This window comes from Rhea americana, unplaced genomic scaffold (assembly GCF_003343005.1).
Source record: "Rhea americana isolate MKP2758 unplaced genomic scaffold, rheAme1 scaffold_333, whole genome shotgun sequence".
In the NCBI taxonomy this organism is placed as follows: domain Eukaryota; kingdom Metazoa; phylum Chordata; class Aves; order Rheiformes; family Rheidae; genus Rhea; species Rhea americana.
The window spans coordinates 657,087-675,273 of NW_028186461.1; positions in this window are offsets into that span (position 1 = coordinate 657,087).

Genomic DNA, 18,187 nt, shown 5'->3' on the forward strand with positions numbered 1-18,187 from the left:
CCTCCATGTCACATCAAATTATTTTGGCTCCCCATTTGATGAGTGGCACTTCATAATCTAGAGAACAATGTGTGATGGCTAAAAATAGCACTCCCCTGTTCTCAGGTGCCAATCCACTTGTGATAAGCATCACAGGATTTGTGAATGCTTTGACAGATACCTGATGGCTGGCTGAACACTTGCAAAAAACRGCTAAGCTGATCACAAGAAATCAAACTGAGTGCTTTATTTGAGGAGATTTTGCAGAGCTGTTCTTCAGTATTTACTCAGTTTTGTCTCTTTTTTTCATTTATACTAATAGTTAGGAGATGTCTCATACARCCCCTGGGGATCCTCCCTTTCCAGCCCGGCAGCAGCTCATCCAGGGAAGGTGTCAGTCCCCAGGACACTGCCACTGGAAAAGACAGTCTCAGGGATCCTCATTGACTTCTGCATGAGGTCTTAACTGAAGCCAGCTGTATCAGCAGCTGAAGCTAACCAAGCTCACTGGGCACTGCAGCGAGCGAAGGGCATTCTCCTTTCCTTCTGCTGGCTCTGTGGTTGGAGTCATAACCCACCAAAAYAGCCATAAAAATTGGTGGTACCTCTGTGAGGGAAGGTGTTTACAAAGTGGCTTACAGGCTTCGAAGCAAAGGTRGACATCCCAGGACCAGTGGAGCCCATGCCAGTATACCAGGTGATGTGAGAGAGGCGCACAGAGTTGAAAAACCAAACTGCGGGGATGAGGGGAAAAGAGGATAAGTAACTTTTTATTACGCAGCAATATTTCAGTTCTAATTCACAGCTGATCTTTTTTCACCTTGCTAGACTCTTTGTTGCTTCTCTCCCGAGTATCGTGAGCTCACATAAAAACTATGGTCAAAAATAACTTTCTCCATGTGATGACAGAATAAACATAGTGAGAAAATGTTGGGTGAGAATCTGTGCCAGTCAAAAAAMCCCTTTTCACTCTGTTCTACCATCGCCTTCCTGAAAGCCTTCTGAAATAAAATGAAATGGTGTTAGTTTTTGAATCTGGAAACAGGGTCAGATAAATATCTCATTGTACTGGACACTCTTTGCTGGGTATAGAAGATAAAACAATGGGGGCGTTTCCMTTATTTTCTTTACAAAATTATTTGAATGGGAAGAAATCAAGGATAGATTCTGATTTGGATCATGCCATTAGCTTCTTGGTTTTAGACTCATATAGGACTTCAGCTGATGGTTTGTGGTTAAATGACAACAGTACAACATTGAAAGGTACCCTGCTTTAAACCAAATCTCAGTTCTCCCTCTTCCTCTTAGAGCAAGCTCAAGTGCTGGAGCCTGATGTGAGCAAGGATATATAGGCCACACTGTATAATCCTTTTTCCATASTGTCCCAAACTTTACTCTGTGGATGAAAAAGAGCAGCATGGATCCATGAAATGGACTTAGTCTGCGCCTGGAATTCTCYCTTTGTAGATCAATAAATACGATTTTACCATTACTAGTTGAGGTCATAAGCTTTATATTCATGTGACAATGCAAGGTCTCAGAACTAGTCTTGGCTTGTCTTAGTCTGAATTGATATTAGTTTAGCTGTGATAGGAATTGTTTAGAGAATTGCTACTGCCTACATTTATTTTTGTTTAGCTGTAGTTTATAATAATAACAAGTAGTAGTTTATATGCACAGAGCAGTTTGTGACTCAAGAAAAGATGTGGTGTGGCAGAGTTCAGAAACAAGATGCTCTCAGGTGTCCCAGGCTATTACCACACATCATCATGGTTGGTCAATGGTCGCTTGGGGAGTGCAGCTTTGGACATAAAACAAAGTTGCACTCATGTAAAACCAGCTTTAGAGATAACATGGTGAACAGAAAAATTTGAATAACTGGGAGCCAGTGGTAAGAAGAAAAAGTAAACATTTTGTATAAGAAAATATATAAAAACAAATGCAAGCAGCCCAAGACAGAAGAGAAAGGAGTCAACATCAACTTCATCCTTCTGGCAAATAGAAGGAAGAAAGCCCAACATCACACTCCTCCCAGCAAAGGCAGTGGACTATTGACAGCTCTCATCTCCACACACAGTGAAATTGCCAACCTCCAGACCCACTGGAGAACTGAAAGCACCTGAGAAGAAGGTGTAGAAACTAGTAGATTCTAGTTTTCAGCTGTAGTTTTGTTATTAAATGAGATTTTGTTTGCATTAATTATMATATTTAGATAGCATTAGTATCATTGTAATTGGACTAATGATAGTAATTTGTTGTACTTTGGTTACACTGATCAAACTTTAAATTAGACCAACAATAAATACACGTAAGGTATGTTCCCCTTTCAGCCATAACAAGGTTTTGAGTGTAATACTCCCTTCCCAAACAAGCTTTTCTATTCCACCCATGGCGTTCTGGTTTCACCAAGGGCTATGACAGCAGTTTGCCCATAGTACTTGCCTTTCTCATTTCATTATGGCTCTTTACCTGTTGTCTTGCTTGAAATAAATAAGGTAAGATCAAAATAAATGAAGACACAGCAATAAGATACGGATGTTTATACCTCAGGCTTAGTGGCCTGAATTTAGCATAGGTTTGTAATAAGCTGTCAACTTCGTCTCTAGTCTTCTGATTTCTGATTTTTTTTTCTTTTCTTTTCGGAATACTCTGGCACCCAGAGCTTACAGGCATCTCTTTGAACTCCAGCTACTGCTTTGTAAGTGACACTCCAGACTGGAAAAGAAAGCTTGAAAACAACGACCTGAGGCACCCCAAAGCTTCAGAAAGCAAAAAGCAGAGAAAGGAAATTGAGCACTGAGACAAGAGYTTATTGGTGCTCCTATTTTAACTCTCTCTGGTTTTCCACTATGTCTCATTGCCTGGGAGACTCATACTGACCAAGCAGCCCCAGCAGGGCTAACCCTTCTTTTGACAGTGCAGCTGGTTCAGTCACTGAGAGGGGCTAACAGCAAGAGCGTGTCTCTCTCATCTCTCCTGCTCTCCCCAGCAAATCTGCCCTGGGAGATAACCACAYGTTTTCATCGCCTAAAAATCTACATGAGGCCACTCACTTGCATTCACCTGCAAAGAAATGGGATGTGGAAAATATTAAATGGGAAAATATCTCATGAACTGTCTGTTTGCAACTTCTTCGACGGCATCTTTGAAGACAACATGCAGAGGGTTAATAATTTTGGTACATGTGCACCCAAGCACTGAGAGATCCTACCTCATGCTATGATKAAGAGAAGTGCCTGCAGGCATCTGGAAATGCATACTTGCCTGTGTGATCATGCATCTGGATGCCATATAGGATTGCTCCAAGGGCAGTGCTGAGCATCACTGCATGCAGAGAGGAGGGAATAGACCGGAAGCACCCTATCTGATCCTTCTAGTGCCTTAAAAGACTCTTTGTTCAATAAATTAAGCTTTTCACTGAGGGAATTAGAGTGTGTGCTTTATAATTCTGAAGTCTGTAATGCTCAGAAATTATTGCCAGGAAATCCAGAGGTCTTTGAGAGGGGTTTGCAACAACGCACATTAGTCAGGTGGAGAGACTTCTGGGATATAGGAGAGCTTAATGGAACACTGAATGCTTCTCCTTATCACGTGGGCTTAACTTCTGTCCTCTTTGTACCTTCTGAGGTACATCCTAGCAAGGGGAAGGATTTTTTCTTGTCTCTTCCAAAAGTTGTGARGCCACCTGGGAACTAATGGTCCCTGTCACATGGAGATCCTGGCATTAGGTCCTGGAGAGACCAGAGAGCCCAGAAGGCCAGCCCATGTTTATGTGATATTCTTATCCTGTGATAGATCCTGTAAAGGAAGCCAAATGAGCTCCTCCCCTCCTTGCTTTCTTATTGTGTCACTTCAGTGAATATCATTTATTTTAAACTTCCAAGACTATTTATAAAGGAAATAACTTGTCGAGGGTTCTGCTAACTGCATCTCAATCAGATGCTAATAGCAGTGTCACTCACAGGAGACATATAAGGACTCTCTTTCACAAGAAGACAACATACTAGATTCCTGAAAAAGACAGACAAGTCARCCTAGGCATGAATGTGAAGTAGATTGGGTCCATTTCAGTACACAAGCCAGGACTAACAGCAGAGTGAAACACCTCCTCACCACAACTTTGTATTTGTATGTATGCACGTTGGGCACCATGTGCCTAATTCTGAACACAAACATGCTGACAGAAAGGAAAGATTGGTTAGCTGGAGMAGCAGTGATCTACCTGCATCAGCACTATGCTCCTTACCTGTCACAAGCTATTTGCCTGTGCAGATTGCATAGCTCTGTTTCAGCAGCTGAGACCAGACAAATGCCCTGGGATGGGAGCGCCAAGAGCAGCAGTAGCTATGCCGATGAAACTCATGTTGCTCTGCAAGTGACTGAGAGGAGGAAGGGTTAGCATAAACCTGTCTCCCCACCTCTGCCTGATTTGTACAGCTTTAGCTCTAAGGGGGTTTTGGCTCCTTGCTTTTTCTACCCACAAATACTTGTGCAAAGTGGATATTTCTCTGCAGTAGGAAGGGAAGYTGTTTTAAGTCATAACTAGGCACTGGTCTCTGCAGGTCTACTAGGGTCCTCTATGCTGGTTCAAGTACCACAGAGATCAGCTGAAGCAAATACAATTTTTTGCTCTRTTTATATAGCTATATTCTTTCCTCTCTCCACAGTTTTCTTTAGATCCTCTATTCAAGTATTCAACAAACCAGTGAGAGGAGCTCTGCCCCAGTCTAAACACAGGAAAAACAATAGTGGATTAGTCTGTTCAGGGTAGCGTGAACAACTATGGTGTGGCCACACGCTGAAAGCAAGCCTAGAGGAAGAGGTCCAGCTCAGTGATTTCCTGGCAGTGACCCCAGTGCTGATGGATATGTTACAGGGGGATGCTTCCTAGTTATCAGGACTGCATATGCCTGCTTTTAAAGGACTAATGGCCCTGTTTTGTGCTTTCTGAAGTGGTGGCATGGCAAGACAGCAGCAGACAATTATTTATGGGCTAYTTTTATTTTGAAGCTTATGGACACAGTAGATTGCAGGAAGTAGTAGACTAGAAAAAAGGGGTCCGACAGAGACAAAGGCAGGAGTCTAATGTACATCCAGTGAAATAGTGTCTGGACCATCTAATGCACATTCAGTGGAATAGGGTCTGGGCTATCTCGGCAAGGGACAGATTAATAGTGCACTTCACAAGCGTAGGCTAGTGGTAAAACACATCACTGGATATCTGACAGCGAGATGGTTTCACTCCTTGGCTCTTTGGATCGCACTTCACCACCTCTACCCACTCTTCAGGGCTGGGACATGTTGCCTGCCTCTCTTTATATGAGGATGGCAACACAGGAGAACTTACAGATGGCCATATTGAGCCTGATCACAGCTCCAGCTGGCTCAGGACTGAGTCTCGGATAGTGATCAGTGATGAATGCTAAATACAAGGACAAGAATATAAGCAGGGCAAAACATTCTTCAGTAGATCCTTCCAGTCTCAAGTGGCTTGTGTCTTGGGGACTTCCTCATCCAGGAGGATGGATTTTTCTTTCATGAATTCACTTTATAATTTTCAAAAACAATGCTTTGACATCTGCTTCAAGAATTCCCAAACTGCTTGTAATTTGATACCATGCCAGTGTGGGGAAATCTCATTTTCCTCAAGCTGCAGTGAGCCCAGGAGGCTGTTCTATGGTGTTGTCTGCCCAGTGATGATATTGTCCAGGAATTAAGTTTATGCAAGCACTAAAAGAAATACAGATTCTTTCTTTGTTACCTTTATTGAACTATATATATATGCTGAAGTTGTGCTATGTTAACCTGTTTCAAACACTGCAGGCAAAAGGCAAATCTAAGCATTAAGCCTGGCCTCTGCAAATGATAATTGAAATCAGGGCAGTTATTTTCATGCTCTGTCACTGACAAAGTGATATTGCTGAGTATCCTGCTTATAAGTTGAAGCATTCTGGCAAAGGATATGGCTCACAGATATTCCCCCTGCCTCAAGTACTTTCAGTTGAAGCTGCAGGACAAGGTCAGGGAAACTTGTTTTATGGAAAAAAAAAAAAAACAAAAAAAAAACCACTCTTCATTCATAAGCCTCAATACATTCTTAATAGGTTCTTCTGAAATCCACCTTCTTAATCACACTCACAAAGAAACAGGTTACCAGCCAGCTGCTCCTCAGCACTCGTTTTACTTCCACTCCTTTTCCTCCAACATCTTGTGATTCTCAGATCTCACYGATCATTCAAGACACCTCTATTACTCCAACACTACTAGTTTGTTGCCATTCAGACTTCAAATTTKGTGCTTAGAGCTATATATTTGTTCCCTCTAAGCAGGGACAGCTAAAAAGCAGCAACTTGTTTTTAAAGACTGACATTCGTTTTGCTAATTCTTTCCCCTAGCAAATTCCTCCCTCTTCCGAAAATTCCACAGTGGATATTAACCAACCTTTAGCTCTCCTCATGCCTTCTTTTTCCAGCAAAAGGGATGGTGGACAACACAGGGCTGCATCAGTACAAATGAACTTGTTCCTTCAGAGYAGGACAGCTTATTCCAGGAAAACGTTCCATAAAAGATGTTTTCAGCAACTTCAGGGAAAGAACACAGAAAGTAAGCAGGTATGCACATGCTGAGATAAAATTGCACGGCCAGGCACTGTGGCTATCATGTAGCATACTTAGAGAATGAAMATTTTCTATTTTATTAGTCTCCATCAAAGAAATCAAATGAGATAAGTTTACTCTAGCTTGAGTAGAAGGATGCCTTAACTGACAAAGAGCTTCAACAGTTTCTCCTTTAAGGGCTTTGAGATGGCAAGATGCACTTAAGCCAGTAATTGTCAGAAATCTTTCTTGTGTTGCATCAGTGCTTCTCTGTTAATTATAACAATCTAATGCCTTCAGCAACTGTAGGTAGGTGGTTTGCAGAGAAGCTGTATGTTTCCTGTACACCACTTTAGCACTATGATAACAGTGAGGGTAATAATTTCCTTGATATMACATGATTAAGCTAAGTAAGAAAGTAGAATTACTTCAACATGGCACATGTTATATAGATTGAAAACTATCCAGGTGATGAATCTCCACAAAGGTGCAAGCTGAGAATCCACATTCAAAGGGGTGGTTGTTAAGAGGTCCCACAAGAACTGGTACGCAGGCTCCATGATATTGAATATTTGTACTGATGACCCAGAAGGGAATATAAAATGATCAYAAAACTTCAGGTGACAGAAAGACCTGAGGAGATAATGGAGARGTCCATTGTTGTTAGAGAGCAACCTGGCTTAGTTGTGAAGCTGGTCATAAACAAATAATATTAATTTTAATAGGGTAGATGGATGTGATGTTATACCTGCTAGAGTAAAGACTGTAGACATAAGGGAGAYGTGACTCTGTGCTGGGAAGCAGCAAGACTTGAAATCATGGTGGTGGTCAGCACTTAGCAAGAACATCCAGAGTAATGCTCCAATCAGAAGTACAGTGTCCAGTAACACGCACAGCTCAGGAAGGATGCTCATGAATCAGCAAACGCATTTAGAGAYGCACCACAGGAGAGATTAGAGAATGAGATAAAGTCAGAGTACATAACGACTTCAGAAATTCAGTGAGATAAGCAAAACCAAGAAAAGGTTAAGGATGGGGACGATCACAAAGTGACCAAATAGGATACAGAAATTTAATAGTAGAGGGCTCTCCACAAAGGTACTATAAGATCTAACAGTAAAAGCAGCAATTAAATGTATTTAGATTACAAATAAGGTACACATTTTTTAACAAAGAACAACTTAGTTGAAGCAGCGAACGAAGGAAGGAATTTCTGTCATGGTAAATTGGAAAACGATAAGTGGATGTTTCTCTTACAGGCATGGCCTAGTTCAAAGAGGGACACAGGGAAGCCTGCGTGGCAGAAATCAGACTAGACGATCCCTGTAATCCTTTCAGGCCTTTACTTTTCATCAGACAGGACTGTGATGCACCAAGATTTTGCACTGAATCACAGATGACTTACTGTCCATACAGAGGCCAAAGTAAGCCAGTAGTAAGACCACTCTCTCTTATTGTGGCCTTGTCATGAGGCACGGATAAAGTCACATAAGTTTTGTTAATAATAAGCATAGCTTTATCACTCAGGTGTTTAATTCTGTCATGAAGAGAGCTTCTTACGTGACTTATGTGCTGCCTAAATGTTGAATTCCTGTTACAAGCAGCTGAAGGTAGCAYTTTATGAAGATCTGTAAGGGCTGTGAAAACCATTAGAAGACTTAGTAGGAATGAATATACATGGTGAAGCCTTTGAGGAGAGGCAGATGTTCAGATGCTGTTAACAGTAAGCACAATAGTAGTGCATGAAAACCAGAGTTGGTTAAGTACTGCAAAGTCATTTGAACAGGCATTAAGAAAGAAGGACTGAAGTCTTGTATTTTCACAAGTAGCTTCTTCAATGTGCCTTTCAGGGAGGTTGCCCATGACTTTATAGTGCCTCTCTGATTTCTAGAACCTGCCCAGRTCCTGTATTAGTCTTTCCTACAAAGTGGCAACAGATAACCAGATGTAAAAATATGCCAATCTTTCCTTTCTATTCCACATTGACGATTTCAGATTGACAACAATCAGTTTATGCTTTTAGCACTGCAAAAGCAGATGATCTGCTGAATTCTGACATTCCACATTTTAGCCTGGGTACAGCTCTTAATCAGGAGCACTGCTTAAGAAAAGGCATTTCCCTCCATGCCTTTCATTAGGCCTGGGCCTTGCTTCAAACCCTCAGCCAGGCTTGCAAGCATTTCACCTTTCGAGTGCACAGCCTGAGGTTGCTGTCAGTCCGCAGGCAGTTTTTATGTACAAAAGAGGTTCAGGCTCAAGCGAGTGTTTGTCCAATTTAGAGAGCTAATCTATGTGTTATTTAACTTGTTTTGCTCTCAGTTTGTGTGAAAAGAGTTGGAATGACAGAGTGGCCCTGTTCCACTCTTCCTTTCAAATCCAGTGCCAGTCTGTTCTTGTCCTGCAGGTGCCTACCTATACCCTGCTTCAAATTCATGTAGATACAGATATTTTCTCTCTGTCACTCTTTTCCAGTTCTYATCTTCCTGTTTGAATTATCATTTATTCTTATGAGTTGCAGAAGTGATTATTTGGCTGAAGTTTGTGGAGTCTTTCATTACCTCACCTCCATGAGATACACTGGCATGAGATTGCAGACACACCTCCCAACAGTTTAAGGTGGGGACTCTGAAGAAACAGAAACACTGTTTCTTGCAGAGGCTAATCAAACTGTAGAACTGCTTGACATAGGCATAAATAATCCCTGGAAGTGAGCAGACACCTTTTAGGTGTCAAACCTGACACTCTCCATGCCATCTGTCTCAGACATTTCCCATTTTGCTGATTRCCAGAAGTGAGGTGGGATATCGAGGACAGCAATCAGTTTATGCTTTAGTGGTTTCTTTTAGTCTCTTTTTAATTAGTCTATCAGCCATCATTAAACAGATGCAAAAGGACATTCTTACACTGTTGATCTGCGCCAGAGTTTTGCTGATTTACTGCATTTGCTGTTMACAAGTCTATGCATATGTAATATCTTAACAAAATGTTCTGTACCCTCTCTAGTAACTGGAACAAGAATAAAGGTTTGCTAGAGCGAGAAGAGAGGTTTACAAACCTTCACTGTTACTACATCATCAGTTCTGCTGAGTAATCTCACAGCTCTTCCCTGTAGCTCACTCACAAATGGATGGATAGTGCAGGTGTACCTGAGCTTTCCAGCTGTTATTTGCTTGCTTCTCCACCAGAAGCAAGCTGAATCATTCTCATCTGTGCATTTGCTATCCCAAAACTAGGTTACTCTGCTTACTACAGGGCTCCAAGACTGACAATAGCCTGTGCAACCCAGAACTGTGCGTTTAGGAAGTGCTGAGTCTTGCAGCTCATTACACCTGTGACTTGAGCTGTGCCAGCTGTGGGGGGGGGGGTCCCAGGTGGGCCTCAATGCATCAGGTTTTTACTATATAGCAGCCAAAATGCTTTGGAGCCTGGTTAGTTGAGCTACACTCAAATAGTAGGTCTGTTCAATACACACTATAAGCAGCTATGATTAGCAGAGGATCTGAATACRGACCTCCTTCCAATTAGGAGAGGAACTTTGCTGTGTGCTCCTCTGCYCAAAAGCCAGGCAGGGATTTATTAACCCTAGAGACAAGCTCCAATGCATCTTCCCTTCTGCAGACCTGTGGGGAGAAGTGCTATCTGGGGGCTGAGCTGGCAGCTCTCTTGCTTTTCAAACTCTTTTTGCAGTTTACTTGSACTGGCTGTCTTACGTTTTTCTCCTAGAAATTAAGCACATCATTGCAAAAGCCAAGAGTATAAGACCTGCTCTAAGATTCAACTCAATATGCAAAATGGTCACGACTCTGTGAGATGCTCAGGAGGGAAAACCTCCCTCTTAAAATATCGCAGCCACGAATGAACACTTAGGCCGAGCCTGTGCCTTTCTGGCATCCCAGTACTCACCAGAGAAGCTGCCTGGTTGCACTGCTGTTGTACTAGCCTGAGCTGTTGGCTGAATGAGAAGGAAAGCAGGGAAAGGGTAAAGTAGTATAGGAAAGAGGTATAAATTTCAGGGTGTATTTCTATGCCATGCCAGAAATTCTTGAGCTATCTCCAGTGAGTTGGTTCATTTGAGAGGCACGTACAGCATTATCGGAGAGACTGCCTAGGATTCAGCCAGCAGAACTGTGAAAGTACAGCAAGACTCTGGAGTTTCCTGGCCTCACCTTCAGCAGGAAACTGACCCAGTTCTGCAAAATTCAGGAACTGCTACTGTTTTGGCTAAGCAGCCAGAGTGTGCCATTGAACAAGCTGAGCACTGGTTGCAGATCCTGGAGCACTGGTCTTTTGATTTTGTACAGCACTCAGCCCTGGGAGTGAGRGAATCTGAGTCTCCTTTGTGATCCACAGCATCAAACTCTCCAYGTGGACTAATTCTGATGGGCCTGGCAAAAGCCATGGACTCTCCCTGTCACTGAGTTGCCCCTCTGGGTGAAATGTGGGAATTGCCTCTCCAAGATGCATTGCTGGGAGGTCTGGCTTATACATTGCTTTGTCCACTGACTGAAAAAACACAAAGCTCTCTGGACTCTAAGCACTCAGATTTCTTATTCCTATTCAGCCCTGTAGGACTTGGTTGCTTGGTACTGGACGTGGCCTGGGTACAGATTTGCTTGATATTCAGTATTCCTACCCTAAGCCTATTGAAAGCATATCGCGCTGCTGCTTATTGCAGGGAAGGACCGTCTCTGAATGATTCTTGCCTGCTGCTACGACACTAATTTCATATTAGCCTGCTAATATGCCTAGCCACACACATTAAGGATTTTAAATATGATATATATTATTAATCTTGATATTGAATTATAAGTTTGCACTAACTGATTAAAGTGCTGCAGTGTCTGCCTCTCCCTGGTCTGTACACAGAGCCTGCTCCATCACTCCTGCYGTGTTTTCTAATGCTGTCAAACCAACAGCCCTCTAGTATAACCCTAGGTAAAAGTGTAACTGGGGACTGGTCTGAGCATTGTTTTCGATGAGGACCCGAGTGTTCATGCATTTTCTTAGGTGACACACCTAAAAACATTCTCAAGAAACTATTAGAACTTGCTCTTCCTTGAGATTTCCCAGGCTTACAACTCAAGGGATGCTGCAGAGAAAAAACTTCCAGTGCCTATCCAGCAGCTCTGCCTCCACAGGAAGCCTGAGTAGTCGTGGCTAAAGACAAAGAAAATCCAGTGTTTTCCACATGTTCTGCAATGGYTGATACTTCACAGAGTTCTGGGCAAAGATTCATCGTGTTTTTTGCATGTCCAGACAAGGTCTCCCTGTTCTTTGGGACTGTCCTGCACACAATCCCAAAGCATTCTGTGCAGTGCTTTACATTTTGGGGATATCCTTAGCTCACRGTGGCAAGAGGACTGCACTGAAGAAAGGGAATGAGATGTTACTTGCTCAGTGATCAACCCCCATGGTTTAGATAGCACACATGCTCTCCAGAAATCAGCATGCCATTTGTTGCCTATTACCAGAACCGAGGGAAGAATACCAGTGACAAATACATTATATAGATCTATGTGAGTGCTATCAGGCTTTTATTATTATCTCCTGACTAAGTTATTATTCTGCTCCCTTGACGATTTCTTCTATTCCATTTCTGTCAGTAGCTGTGTATGTCAGCCTGCTGCATTAATACATGTGCTTTTGCCTCCTTGCCCCTTATTAGCTAGCTTGTGCTACAGGAGCTTGGTAAGAGAAAGCAGGCTTGGTGGTTTCACATCACTTTAGAGAAGCACATAGCTTAATTCTGCATCAGGGAGCCCCACAGAGAGAAGGGTTTGTTGACTGGCTCCAGTGTAAGGGATATACATGAGTATAATTGAGACAACCCGCTGAGCCCTTTGTCCTGTCTCTATACAAATGCCGTAAGCTGTTTTCTGTATGACTGAACATATATAAGTAAAAATCAAAAGTAACCTAGGGAGAGGAGATGTGGGGATCTGTGGAGGTCTGCTCAGCTGGAGTCACCAGCAGAAAAGATTCAAAGGGAAGGCTCATGCTGTCAGTAATTAATGCTTGTGATAGGTCCCCCTATTTTTTGAAGATCTCTGACTACTCAGTTGTAGAAATACAGGCACTGAATCAGCTCACAATCCATTTACTTTGTTATTCTGCCACTGCATGAGGGGATCAAATACTTCCAGAAAGRTGATGGGTATACTGAAAAACCTGTATTTTAGCCCCTGATCTCTTAGTAACCTGACATTAAGTCCCTTCTCCCTGTGCCTCTGCTTCCTCATTTGGAAACAGGGTTAAGGATACTCAGGATTTTCACTCAGTGAAGGTATTTAAGGAAGGCAACCTCTATAAACCTCAGCAACAGCACTTCTTAGACTGGTTTATTTGTGTCCTTAGATCGATGTCATATGCCCTTAAGTGGTAACAGTAGTGCTACTACTGCAATAACATGTATGACTTAGGCATTCTAGGTGGGGAATCATTCAGTTGCTTCCTAGCACCATATTTTAGAAGCTTGCTTCTACTCTGAAACAAGATGAGTTTAAACTCTCTTGTAACCAAGAAGCACCTAGCAAAATAGACAAGTTCTACAGTCTTCAGCCTTTTCTGTAACCTGGCATCATTATCCCATGTGTTTTAGTGCTCATCAACCTGAGGACTACTTTATTGCTTCAACAAAGAGCACTGTATCTTCACTTGTAAAGGATGGGTTGTAAAGGAAAATTCATTTCATGCACAGCTGCAGAGTACAAATACATTTTGCAATTCAGTGGCTACACAAGGCAAAGTGCTGCCCACACTGGAACTCAGATAAATCTTCAGAACCACTCAGCCAAAGCACTCACCACCTCAGCACCTGRCTCCAAGGGGCTCTGCTGTTCAGCTAGCACTGGAGTACCTAGGAAGTAACTTTCAGAAACCATCTGAACTCACCATTCTTGAGGCTGCAGAGTGGGAATCAGTAGGTTACACATAAATCCACATACCTGCTCAGAGAGAGGTCCTGCTCACAGCTGCTTTCCCCATGTTAATAGTGGCAGCAAAGACCTCTCTGTAGTGTCTGCAGAGTCAGAGTTGCAGTATTTCCCTGAGACACTGACTCAAAGATCACCCATTCCAAATCAGGCAGCTTAACGATCCACACCTGCATCTTTTAGGGCCTACATGATAGCTCACTTCAGCTGTTTTTTCTGGATGCAAACCCATTCCTTGGCCCCAGCTTTCATGGAAGTTTGGTCTTTCTCATTGCACTTTCACAGGGAGAAACAGTTTCATTGGGAGAAAAAGTTGAATGAATAGGAAGTAGCCTAATGGAGAATCCTTTTCCGGATCCTGGGCTGGATTTTCATCTTGTCAACATCTCAGAAGCCATGGGCTGACAGTGTATGTAATTTGGCAGTCTCTGCCCAGCAGAAGCACAAGCACTTCCAAGAGAGAACATCAGTGGCACCTGGCTGCTAAAAATGTATCAAATATCCTAAATACTTCAGGAATTTGGGAATCTTGGTAAGTGAAAGGAATGGAGAAATCTTTCTCGGAGAGAGACACAACTCTGCACAATCCTGCAGAGTTGACATTGAGATGCACAGCCTCCCTTTGACAGTTAACAACAGATTGTTATGACTGGTGTTCATTCTACTTTTTAAAATTGTTATTTATTTATTATTTATTAAATCCATTATAAAGTTGGGCTTTAGGGGGACTGAATGTATTTGCAAAGTTGGATCAAATTCTGCCAGTCTTTTTGGGTGGGGGAAGTGAGGGAAAGGTAATTTTTCCTGCAAGTTGTATTTCAARAATGTCAGAGCATTTTGTTTTTGACATGTTATAAACGGTACTGTTCACTGCAACACAACATTTTCCTTTAAAATTTCCCTAAAATAATAATAATAAAAAAAAAAAGAAATCCATCAAAAGGATTGTATAACTTGAAAAGTCAAATACCCCTTTTTTGGTTTAGATCAACTGAAACTTTACAACTCATAATGAGCACTGGATGTGTCAAAAAAGACTTTGTCTTCCTCCCAATGTGTGTTTTTGTTCTAAATTTTCAGTCCAATCACCAAACTGAAAACTGCACAATTCCCATGTTTAGGCCTATCCACAAATCCTGATCCTGTCTGTGTGTGACTGTTCTGTGCCTGTTGGAGGGGAGAAAAGATTCCCAGTGAGTCCATAAACCAGAGTAAGAAGATGCCTGGATTCTCACACTGTTTACCATGTCCAGAAAAAATGTGCAGACCTGAAAGATTCATCCAGTTCAGGCTGCTTTTATTAGAATTGCTATGGTTGCTGCTGCTTAAGCAGCCCTTCTCAGAGTTGGCTTTAAGGAGGTAGGAGTTAATATTTGCAGGATACCTGTATCCCATTGGCCTTCTGTCAATCAGAATTGGAAGTGCTCATTTGTAGAGCAGAATCACTTCTCTTCGTGCTGCCCAGTGGAGRAGCTTACTTCCTTCCAGGGGTAGGGCTGGGCCATGGAAATAGAGAGATTTGTATTCAAGGCCAGTCATCACCATGCAGTGTGATGTAGTGACAGCCATAAAGTTCCTAAATAGAGTTGTTACATGATTAATAACAACAGCTTAACAGACAAAGCAATTTCTTTTACCTGTGATCTGTTCTGCTGTAGAGTTTAAATGAACTGAACAAGGATGTTATTGTTAATTAGTGTGCATGACCAGAGCCTGATACTGAAGACTGTTCCTAAATGGACTCTCATTGAATGCCTGTTCCTCGCCTGTTACTGGAATTTCTTCCCTTCTTAGACAGCAGCACTGAGCAGACCCAGCATAGCTGCTGTCACAGCTGGTGTGTGCTTTCCTTGATAGCCTTTATAAACCAGAGAAGGTGGTGTCAGTCAGAGCAATTATTCTTCCTCAATGTAAAGGGTTCAAATATATGCGATTGTGTGATGTGCTCTGGCTTAATTTGCCCTACTGAAAAAAGATAAACTCACTCTTTCACATGAAGCACATAAATAACACATCTTTCTTTTGAAATATCTGTGAGACCATATTTTAATCTGCAGTTCCGCCTCTTTTCAAAGAAGGGAGCAAAAATGTGTCTGTGGTCTTTACGAAGCACATCAATGATAGAGCTCAAATAAATCCTAACCTATTGTTAAGCAATCCTCACATTGKCAAATGTTGCTGCTGAACTGACAGAAGTTATTCTATCTCTATAAAGAGGTGCGAATCAAAACAACTCAATAACATCCTGAAAGGTCTTCCTTAGAAGTCTGCTCAGGGAATAGGGATACATGACACATCTCATATTTTTTGGCTCATGCCTCCAGCTGCCTTGTAAAGGTTAGATTTGCTTGATTCCCATTAGAGACAGGAGAACAGAGAGCCAGCATCAGTGCTTGGAGATGCTGGGAACCTGTCTTTGTCAATGCAACTTCAAGTCTCAGCATMTCTCACATAATAGTATAGTGGAGGTTTTAAATGCACATTCCCGTCTCACAGTACTATGCCTTTGCTAGCTGAAAGATTATGTCCTGTTTCTAACACCTTCCCACAAGTGTCAAAATTCAAATTGTTCTGTCCCCTAAATAATAAGGAGAGCCTATCTGTTGGAGGAGCACACAACTCTAACACCAGAGGGAGTGCTTTTCTCATGTGACTGCTTCTCTAGTCTCAAAAAACATGACCCATTACCATGTAGGTCACTGGTTACCCATCTATTGTCTGCAGATCACTGGTGGAAGTGGCCTGCAGATCGTCCACAGGATCATCACAACCCCAATGGTGCCCTCTCTGAAAAGCCATATGACAGGGGCATTGCAGTCCAGGGAAACACTGGTAGTCAGCAGTTCCCTGAGGTCCAGTCTATTCTGGACATACGCATTTTGAGGGCTGTGGTGCYCAGAGCCCTCATGAGTGGCAAACACAGGCTTAGAGGCAGTCTCTGCTGCACAGGATCTGCCTCAGCCCACTTTAGAAAGTGATGCCTGTGTTAGGACAAGGAAAACAAAACCAGCTGTCTCTCCCCTATCACTACAGACAGAGACCAGACAACTACCCAAGATGAAGCTCAGCTAGTTCTAGCTTGGAGCCAGGAATCAACCATCAAGTCAAAGGAAAGATCAGCACCGGAAATCACTATTGCCTCCATTTAATAGAGAAATCTGGCCTAGGATCTGGACACAAGGATTGAAGGTCTTGGCCAAGGACACAAGCACCTAGCATCACTGAAGTGCCAAGCTGTGTCCGAACCACCTTCCTGTCTGAATGTACTCCTCTTGTTTCAAAATTTTGCAGACCTGCCTGGACCACAGAGCAAGTATCACCTCACCCTGCCCCTTTCGGCAGTTGAGCTTCCCTTCTTTCCCCTCACCCTGAGGTGTGACAAAGATAATCCTCCCTTTGCAGCTCTGCTTTGGTGGACAGCTTTTCTGAAACTCTCCCCTTATTTCCAAGCAATGCTGAGAAACATTAATTTCCTCTCCCCTTCTGCAGTAACTGCTTATTTGGCTCTTGTTATTGGATTATTTATAGTAATTCTGCAAAGTGTTTTGGAATCAGTAGAAGGGCACAGTGCTAAATACAATAGCATCACCTTGTGAGATTTGACATTTAAAAACAGGGGATCTAATTACTGAAACCAAGGGAGACAGCAAATGTCAGGAAAAGCCAGTAGCTGTTGGCTTGATACTGTGACTTCTAAGCTGCTGCCTGCCCATAGTTTCTCCTGTGGAGTGCACAGCCCAGGAGAACAGCTTTAACACCTTTTTGGAGGATGCAACACATGCTTCTTCTTTCAAGACTGGCTGAAAACAACAACAACAATCTGAGGCTGTGCATGTTCTTCACTGATAGACAAATATGCTACCACTATCATTCCTACACACAGATTTTTTTACTGAATTTTCTTAGTCCTGAACCCAAAGGATTCTAGCCAGGTCCAGACAGTCTAAACCAAACAGCAGCTTCCCTGCCTGATTTCTTCTCACAGAGGAATTCCAGTGCAAAGCATGTCCGAGCTGTCTGAAATAGTGCAGCTGCCTAAAAGCCTGAGTTAATATTCATGCATCGTGCAGAATTTCAAATACATCCACCTCTCAGCAACGTCAAACTGTCTTGACACTTAATGAGCTAGGCACAGACTCTAAACCAGCAAGTTGTAACTGAATAAATATGATAAACAACCTATTTCCAGATGGCTTTTTATGTAAAACTATTTATGCAGTGTTGATAGATGGCAAATTTTATGCCAATAAATCCTTGTATTTTAAAACATTTGCCTTCTTAATTGCCCAGTTTACATGTAAAATATGTTTATGTGCATTGCTAAGTCGAAAAGTGACATGGGAACATCTCTGGACTGAGAAAGCACTATTCACGCAGTGGCCCATCTGTCTGGGCTCATGAGAAGAGCAGTGGCACAGGAATGTCACCTATGAAACCTCTTTTACATAATAGGAGTTAGACTGATTAAGGCTGGTATTAGAATATGTGTCACTGTTAAGCTCCAAATACCATTGCTAGGTGGTATTTGAAGAGAATTTGAAGCCATAAACTGGTAGGACCTCGAACAATTAGAACCACATATGGGCTGGCTTATGCCTCTCTTCAGTTGTGCAGCCAGTCCTCATGATGCCAGCTCAACCTGAGGTTGTCTCCAGAGCACTTTGCACTCTTCCTCAGAGG